Here is a 9,977-nt window from a genome sequence, read left to right on the forward strand (position 1 = left end):
TCATGGGCTTAGCAGGTTATTATCGACGTTTTGTTGAGGGATTCTCTAGAGTCGCTCACCCTATTACTTCTCTTCAACATAAAGGGAAGAAATTTGAGTGGACGGAGAAGTGCGGGAAGGCCTTTTAGGAACTTAAGAAGGCACTTACTAGTGCACCTATCCTTGTAGTGCCAGATCCATCAGCTGACTTCATGGTTTACACAGATGCTTCCCTAGAGGGTTTAGCAGCAGTCCTTATGCAGGATGGCAGAGCTATAGCTTTTGAGTCTAGGAAACTTAAGACTCACGAGATTAATTACCCTACTCATGACCTTGAGCTTGCAATAGTAGTACATGCACTTGTGAGGTGGAGACATTTCCTTTTGGGTCATCATTTTGAGTTACACTCAGACCATCAGATCCTTCAGTACATATTCACTCAGCTGAATCTTAATGCACGTCAGAGGAGATGGATGGAATTCTTGTGCGAGTATGATTTTGACATTCACTACATCAAAGGGAAAGAAAACATAGTTGCAGATGCTTTGAGTAGGAGATGTCATGAGGTATACACCATATCTATGGGCACAGATTTGAGAGATCGGATAATGCAGCAGTCGCCAGAGGATGGATGGTATTTAGAGGTTTGCCAGGCTATACAATCTCAGGAAACTTTAGAAGGGAAATATGTGGATTATTCCTTAGAGTCTGATGGATTATTATGCCATAGAGGGCACATCTATGTACCTTCTTTCGGAGGATTGTGGGAGTTCATTATCACAGAGGCTCATAGAGCTCCTTATGCAGCACATCCCGGAGTTAAGAATATGCATGCAAACTTGAGGTAGCTATATCATTGGCCAGGAATGCGGCAGCTTATTGTTGAGTTAGTAGCCTGATGCCTCGAGTGTCAAAGAGTCAAGGCGGAGCACCGCCATCCAGGTGGGTTTCTCCAATCTCATGCTATACCAGAGTGGAAGTGGGATACTATATCCATGAATTTCATCATTGGTCTCCCTATGTCATCTCGTCGCCATGATGCCATCTTGGTGACGGTTGACAAGTTAACCAAAGTGGCCCACTTTTCACCAATTCGTACCACCTTCATAGCACCAGCAATAGCACAGGTGTTCTTGCGGGACATTGTCAAACTTCATGGCGTTTCATGCAAGATCATTTCTGACAGGGATTCCCTCTTCACTTCTTCCTTTTGGAAGGCATTACAGGCAGCTATGGGCACCAAGCTCAATTTTAGTATAGCCTATCATTCGGAAACGGATGGTCAGACAGAGAGGGTTAATCAGGTGTTAGAGGATATGCTTCACATGTATGTCATGGATCACCAGACTAGATGGGAAGAGTACCTTCCCTTAGTGGAGTTTGCCTATAACAATGGGCATCACACATCTTTGGGGATGCCACCCTATCAGACATTATATAGCAAACCTTGTAGGACACCGTTGAGTTGGGACCGCATAGAGGACAGAGTTGTTGTTGGTCCTGTGATAGTTCAGGCTATGGATTTGATTAGGCAACATCTTAGAGAGGCACAAGATAGACAGAAGAAGTATGCTGATGCGAAGAAGATAGATTGTAGCTACATGGTTGGAGACAGAGTTTTCTTGAGAGTGCAACCGCATAAGAGTCCAATCCATTATGGAAAGGGTTCTAAGCTCGCACCTTGATTTGTAGGACCATTTGAGATCCTTGAGAGGATAGGACCAGCTTCCTACCATTTAGCATTGCCACCTATCCTATCATGCATCCATGATGTGTTTCATGTTTTAGCTTTGCGGAAATATATATATATATGATCAGTCTCATATTCTAGATTGGGATGCCTTGCAGGTGGAGTAGAACGGGCAGCTAGCTTTGGAGCCCATTCACATTTTGGCACGCTGGACGCTGGCCCTTCGTGGTCAAGAGCTAGACCAGGTTAGGGTCCAGTGGGATTGCTATGATGAGGTTACAACTTCATGGGAGGATGCAGAATGTATGTCATGCCCAAAATTTAGGGCAAAAACGGAACAAATTTTTTTTTAAAAAAAACATACTAATTTAATTAACAAGTTCGCTCACACGACAAGCGTTATTGAAATTTCCATTATTAAATTCGAGCTAGTTCTGAGATGAACCAAGCTTCGATAGATTGTTAAATATTATTTGCGGAAAAAATAACTGGTTTAATTTTATCTCCATGATATACCTAGTCGTTAGGTTTATTAAATCAATCAAGCTAAAGGAATAGGAGAGAGAAAATTAATTTAATCTCCAATATGACTATATAGTCTAATCAACCATTCTTTTTTTATTTCTCTTTATTACTTGCTCCAAATTATAACCAAGATTATATAAATATATATATATATATATATATATATATATTTATATATACATATATATATTTATAATTAAATACTTAATCCAAATTATGACCAGAATCTATATATATACATATATATATATATATATATATCCATATATATATATATAGATACATATATATATATTACATATATTTTTAAATATTTTAATTCTATTTCAAAAGCACATTACTTTCTAAATATTAATCCATATTTCCCCAACCCTATTTAGGGTTCTAATTTCTTATATAATTATTATCAAATCTAATCATCATATTATTTGTTTTTAAAATTCATCTGCCCTAGCCCCACCCGGGCTAGGGTTTAATCCATATTTTTTAAACAGAGAATATTTTCTTGTTGGGCCGAAACCCCAAGGCAGCCATGGCTATTTGTTTGTTGCAGGTTACGGATGTTGGAGGCGGGGAGGGTCGTGACGCCACTGTGTGGGCGCCACGGCACCACTATGTGGGCGTCGCAGCACCACTGTGTGTCCACACAGTGGGCGCCGCTAGCGGCTCCCCACTGTGTGGCCACACAGTGGCGGCCGTGGCCGTCCACTGTGTGTCCACACAGTGGGAGCCGAAGTGGCTCCACTGTGTGTGCACACAGTGGGCGCCGCGCAGCCCTCACTGTGCGTACACATAGTGGGGTCCGCGTGGACCCATTACAATTCCCCTTTTTTTAAAATTTTTTTTTTTTTCTTTAAAAATATAATATATATAAATTTATATATATATATATATAAATATATATTTATATATATATATATATATATTTATATAAATTTATAACCATAGTTAAAAAGGGTGAAAATATTTCAATTTATATATATTTAAAAAAAAAAAAAAAAGATTTACATGCAACAATTTTAAATTAATATAACAAAGGAAAAGCATTAAGTTAATTCAGAAACATATATATATATATATATAGACTTAAGATTCTTTTTTAATTATTTGTTTCTAATTGCTGATAGAGGAATGAAGCAAAATCAATTGTTAAGCTTTTTAACCCATACTAATTAGAAATGCAATCTAGAATACTTTTCAGGAAAAACAATATACTTCTCTTTAATAAAAATATTCATTGATTTTTCAACTATATAAGCAATAACTTAAAACTTTTTTTTTTTTTTTAAATACATAAGATCTTTTAGTAAAAATAAATTCTTATTTTGCCACAAGTAAAATATAGATAAAATTTAAATGAAATCTATTCTTTTTTTTTTTTCATATTACAAAGAAGCTTTTACATGCAACTCAAAATAACTTTTCTTTTACTAAAAACCAGAAGTAGCAATAAAACAAGCTTTTTTTTTTTTTTTAAACCACTCTAAGATATTCTACCAATTTACAGGATGTTTCTTTGTATAGCCACAACAATAAAACTTCAAGTCTATTTTCAAGAATTACAACTTGCTTCTCTTTTCCATGAATGAAGCATACTTCTATAACAAATTTAAACAAATATCTGCAACTAGATTTAAGTATCTTCAATAATAATCTTCTGTATCTTTTTCATGGTTCTTATTCTCTTTCTCTTGACTTTCCTACATAATAGATAAAACACAAATATGACCACGGAGTGCTCACCTCCCAGCCTAGGCTAACTGGTAGCCACCCCCGAGCTCGGAGAACCAATTCCTAGACGGGTAACAAACAGGCAAACATATAGAAAGCAATGCATACAGATATTCCAGACACATTCCCAACTTGGCTTTCACAGCACCACGCTTTGTTGATGAACTTTTTCAAAGGGTGGTAGTGGACCAATACCCTGAGGAGAACTGCAAGTATGAAATAAACAAGAAGCCACCTCATGGCACAATAAATATATCAAGAAGCCACCTCATGGCACAATAATAATATCAAGAATCTCAACCCCTTATTCCTTATGCCCCCCAAAGACAATCTAGCCTTATATCCCTCCTTATGACCCCCATTTGCACAAACAGGCCATGCAGCAAGGGTCACACAAAGATCCCTTGTGATCACTCTCAAAAGAGAGTCTCTCACTCGAGGGTTGTCACTGCTACCACCCTCAAGATCCTCTTCTCTCCCAAGAGTAAGAGATCTTGAGAAAAACTCCCAAAACACAACAATTCATAAGGCAAAAATACCAAAAGATTTTCTAACACAAACTTTCAAGAACACAGATTTCTTACACCAACAACTTCCAGACATAAACAAGAAGATGACATTAAAATGAATAACTGAAAACCAACCTTATTCTGCCCAAAGGTATTATGATATTTGATGAAGAGCTGCCCAATCCCCAAATCTTTTTCCTTCTACCCTTAATCAAATTTTTTTTTTCTATTCCATAACATTATTTTCTTTTCAAACTTTCTTCTGTCTCCAAAAATGGAGAGTGGGTGATTACCCTCCAATTCTCAAAAATCTTCCTTAAGAAGCTCACTCTCAAAGTTCTCACAGGTTTCTAAAAACCAAAAAGGAAAGAAAGCAAAAATCCAAAAAGACTCTCATTCCAAAAGGAAAAATCTTGATTAGATTTAACTTCTAATTTTCAATTTTCGCACAACCCAAAAAGGCCAATTTTTAAAGCGTTAAAAAGATCATTATAAAGTAGAAACTTGCCTAAAATTACCTCTAACCCCTGGGTATACCTTATGGGCTTTAGGAAACCCTATTAAACTACCCCTAGGTGTTCATTTAACCCATTTTAAACCCCTCTGAAGTTTATTTCGGGTCAAACATAAGTTGACCACCCCAAATATTATATTCCCAAAGTATTTATAACAACACATTATTTTATTTAAGAAGAACTATATTTAAATACTTTCCCACCAAGAGACAAAATAAAACATTTAAATTTAAATCCACACATGTGTCAAGTGACACAAATAAAACACTTTTACAAAAATAAAACATGAAATTTTCTCTTGTGGTTTTTACACAATAAATTTAAATAACACTTTAACACTCATCCAGCATATACTGTTACGAATAAAATACAACACAAACGGGGTATTGTCTCTCCAAATAGACAAACCCTGGCTTACGAACATACATAAGTCTAGGTTTGATTCTCCGTAATTTCCATGGTCACATGGTAAATTTCCTGCGCATCTCAATTTACACATTAGTACTTTCAAATATCCACATATAATGTAATCCAAAGAAATAACAATACACATCATCACTTGCATACAATTTTCATCTGCACAGATTAAATACATCTTTTATCAAGCAAATTCACATAAGCAAATTTCATCCCAATTCACATAAACTTAACCATACATCATAATTTTATATTCATAGTAAAGTCCTGCAATTTCAATAATTGACATACCTCCTCTCAAATTTATCCTATTCTAGGATCATCTAGAGTTCTGTATCTAATAAGCATATAAATGAAGCATCCACATTCATAAATGTTATCAAATCACAAAATCATATACGTTCTACATTCAGACATAGCTGACATACGTTAAATCAAGATTATCCAGTCATTGAATCTTTTAGGATTTCAAATTCATAATATATCAAAATGCACACCACAAGGTGCAATAACTCTATAACTTGGTTCAATTACCTTTCTCACCAATCTATCTGTCTAACACAGTCCATTATATTGAATTATAAAGCATTTATTAATAGGTCAAACATGGTCAACTAAGTAAATCAAAGCTTGGTTTGGGGAAGGCCTTACATCCTCCTCCCCTAGGGTTCGACTTACTCCTGGAAGTCGCATGAGTAGAATTTCAAAGTAGGGACATAACATTGCCCTCCATTTCCATAAGTTACTCAAACTATTACCCTGCCTACAAGAATGATGAAATACCAAAATCAACTTATTATTGTAATTAACTTACTATCTTCACAAGGTTAAATTCTTAGTATTTTTATTACACTTCCCTTTTATCTCAGGTAGGTGTTTGCAAAGCTCTATCTTTTAACAACTTACATTATTCTACCCTCCAAATCATAATCAAGGTTACACATATAGAATTTTCTAGGAGTTCTACTAGTTTAGGATTTGTTTTCTTAGCACCTTATGCCAACTCTTGTATTTTCACCTCCAATATTCACTTGCCTTCCTTAGGTAGGAGCTTGTTGCCAAAATTACTAACACTTATGGTTAAGAGCCTTTTGGGGTGGAATTATTGCCAAGTAAGATCGAAAACGCTTGACAACAATTTCAACCCACACATTTCATGACATAACTCAAACAACTCAAAGAGTGGACTTATTCTCTTCTACTTTACTTAATCACTTTGAAATCAAGGGGGTGTGCACTCGAAAAGTGGCCAACACCCATCCTTTTAATTAAGAAATTTAGTAAAAAGGGAAGTTATCTCCTTCCATATTACCTATTTATATTTACTTACTAGACAAATCCGGCATATCACACCTTCAAACTTTTTGATCTAAACAAATCATCTTACCATTCTAATATCCAGTTACCCTATTATGGTATAACATAAGGATGTCCAACAATTACCAATGTCTTAAGACTCCCATAATTTCCAAATTCTTAGCTAACCACATAATTAGGCTCCTTATCTATGTTCTCATTAAATATTTTATACTTCCAACTAATCCTCATTAACACTTTAGTATTATATTACTATTATACTCTCGATCCCTAAGCCATTTCCATCTACACATTGCTTCGTCCATTATTAATGTTTTCGCATACTCTCACACTTGAGTGCCAAAATTTGCAAGGCTTCTTCGATTGTGCCTAGTAGTTAAACTATGTTACATACTGTCTTGTACCTAGTGACTAACCATGATTGGGTTGCACTTTCCTTCTTAGTTTCTGAACGACATCTAGTTACCCATTTCTAGATCATAAAATCCTAATACTTTTACACTCCTTGCACTTCAATGGGGATCTTTTGTTCGATTCCCAAATCAACTCTCCTCTCTCTTGCATTATTTACTTTCCGTCAAGGTTATCTTTCCATAAAGGAATTAATTTGAGGCTTTACTTGCTTGTTTCCCCAATCATATAACCCACGGATGAACTTAGGGTTTATTGTAATTATGTGTTTTTTTTTACCCGAGAAGTTCATGCCACCTTTCTCTTTATCTAACTCATCTATAGTATTACTAGGGTTCTCTGATCAAGGGAATTGTCATACATCAGTTTAGTTCTTATCTCCAAGGTTATCCAACTCTAGCTTCACTATAATGCTACAACCATTGTCTAACAAATGTTCTTAATAAGAAACCTAACATGTCCGCATTCTTAAGGTACCTAGCCATTAGGATAGGTTAATGCTTCTTCCTGAGATTTGCAAGAGTACCCCTTAACTCTTCTTCATTTATGTTCTCTATGTCGGCCTTGATCTTTTAACCATTATCATTTTCACATAACTTAAAATGTTAATTTATCTTGTTTATGGTGCCTCCGTCTAAGGTCTATTTATCTCATTTGATTTGCCATGTCAAGAACATATTTCGATGGATGGCATTCTTTTAGTTATCATCAAGAGTATTTAAAAAAAAAATTAACTCCTCATACTTGATTTGATTAGGGTAGATTATTGCGTTTTAGGTTCCAATTGAATGGTAACCTCGTAGGTACAAAAGGTCTAGTTTTTCGTTAATAGACACCGAAATTACTTCATATGAATAAATAGTTACATATTTCGCAGCCTTCGGGGTTTTATTTAAACCATAAATATTATGACTAAAAAGTTCAAATTTCAGGGTTTTTAGTGACCCTTGGAACCCCTTGAATTGATATATATTGATCTATCGATCTACAAGCATTTTCACTCATGTTTCACTTTGTTATTTCGCAAGTCTTCACCTAGGTGTTATACTTTAAGCCATAGTTTGTTTTGCAACTAAGTTATGAATGTAGCCCATGTTCACCAGTGTATGAACCTAGGGCTCTGATACCAAAATGTCATGCCCAAAATTTAGGGCAAAAACGGAACAAATTTTTTTTTTTAAAAACATACTAATTTAATTAACAAGTTCGCTCACACGACAAGCGTTATTGAAATTTCCATTATTAAATCGAGCTAGTTCTGAGATGAACCAAGCTTCGATAGATTGTTAAATATTATTTGTGGAAAAAATAACTGGTTTAATTTTATCTCCACGATATACCTAGTCGTTAGGTTTATTAAATCAATCAAGCTAAAGGAATAGGAGAGAGAAAATTAATTTAATCTCCAATATGACTATATAGTCTAATCAACCATTTTTTTTTATTTCTCTTTATTACTTGCTCCAAATTATAACCAGGATTATATAAGTATATATATATATATATATATATATATTTATATATACATATATATATATATTTATAATTAAATACTTAATCCAAATTATGACCAGAATCTATATATATACATGTATATATATATATATATCCATATATATATATATACATGTATATATATATATATATATCCATATATATATATATAGATACATATATATATATATTACATATATTTTTAAATATTTTAATTCTATTTCAAAAGCACATTACTTTCTAAATATTAATCCATATTTCCCCAACCCTATTTAGGGTTCTAATTTCTTATATAATTATTATCAAATCTAATCATCATATTATTTGTTTTTAAAATTCATCTGCCCTAGCCCCACCCGGGCTAGGGTTTAATCCATATTTTTTAAACAGAGAATATTTTCTTGCTGGGCTGAAACCCCAAGGCGGCCATGGCTATTTGTTTGTTGCAGGTTATGGATGTTGGAGGCGGGGAGGGCCGTGGCGCCACTGTGTGGGCGCCGTGGCACCACTGTGTGTCCACACAGTGGGCGCCGCTAGCGGCTCCCCACTATGTGGCCTCACAGTGGCGGCCGCGGTCGTCCACTGTGTGTCCACACAATGGGAGCCGAAGCGGCTCCACTATGTGTGCACACAGTGGGCGCCACGCAGCCCACACTGTGCGTACACACAATGGGGTCCGCGTGGACCCATTACAATTCCCCTTTTTTTTAAAAAAAAATTATTTTTTTTTTCTTTAAAAATATAATATATATAAATTTTTATATATATATATTTATATTTATATAAATTTATAACCATAGTTAAAAAGGGTGAAAATATTTCAATTTATATATATATTTAAAAAAAAAAAAAAAAAAATTTACATGCAACAATTTTAAATTAATATAACAAAGGAAAAGCATTAAGTTAATTTAGAAACATATATATATATATATATATATATATATATATAAATATATATATATATATATATATATATATATATATATATATAAATATATATATATATATATATATATATATATATAGACTTAAGATTCTTTTTTAATTATTTGTTTCTAATTGCTGATAGAGGAATGAAGCAAAATCAATTGTTAAGCTTTTTAACCCACACTAATTAGAAATGCAATCTAGAATACTTTTCAGGAAAAACAATATACTTCTCTTTAATAAAAATATTCATTGATTTTTCAACTATATAAGCAATAACTTAAAACTTTTTTTTTTTTTTAAATACATAAGATCTTTCAGTAAAAATAAATTCCTATTTTGCCACAAGTAAAATATAGATAAAATTTAAATGAAATCTATTCTCTTTTTTTTTTTCATATTAAAAAGAAACTTTTACATGCAACTCAAAATAACTTTTCTTTTACTAAAAACCAGAAG

This window comes from Cryptomeria japonica, chromosome 1 (genome assembly GCF_030272615.1).
Source record: "Cryptomeria japonica chromosome 1, Sugi_1.0, whole genome shotgun sequence".
Lineage (NCBI taxonomy): Eukaryota > Viridiplantae > Streptophyta > Pinopsida > Cupressales > Cupressaceae > Cryptomeria > Cryptomeria japonica.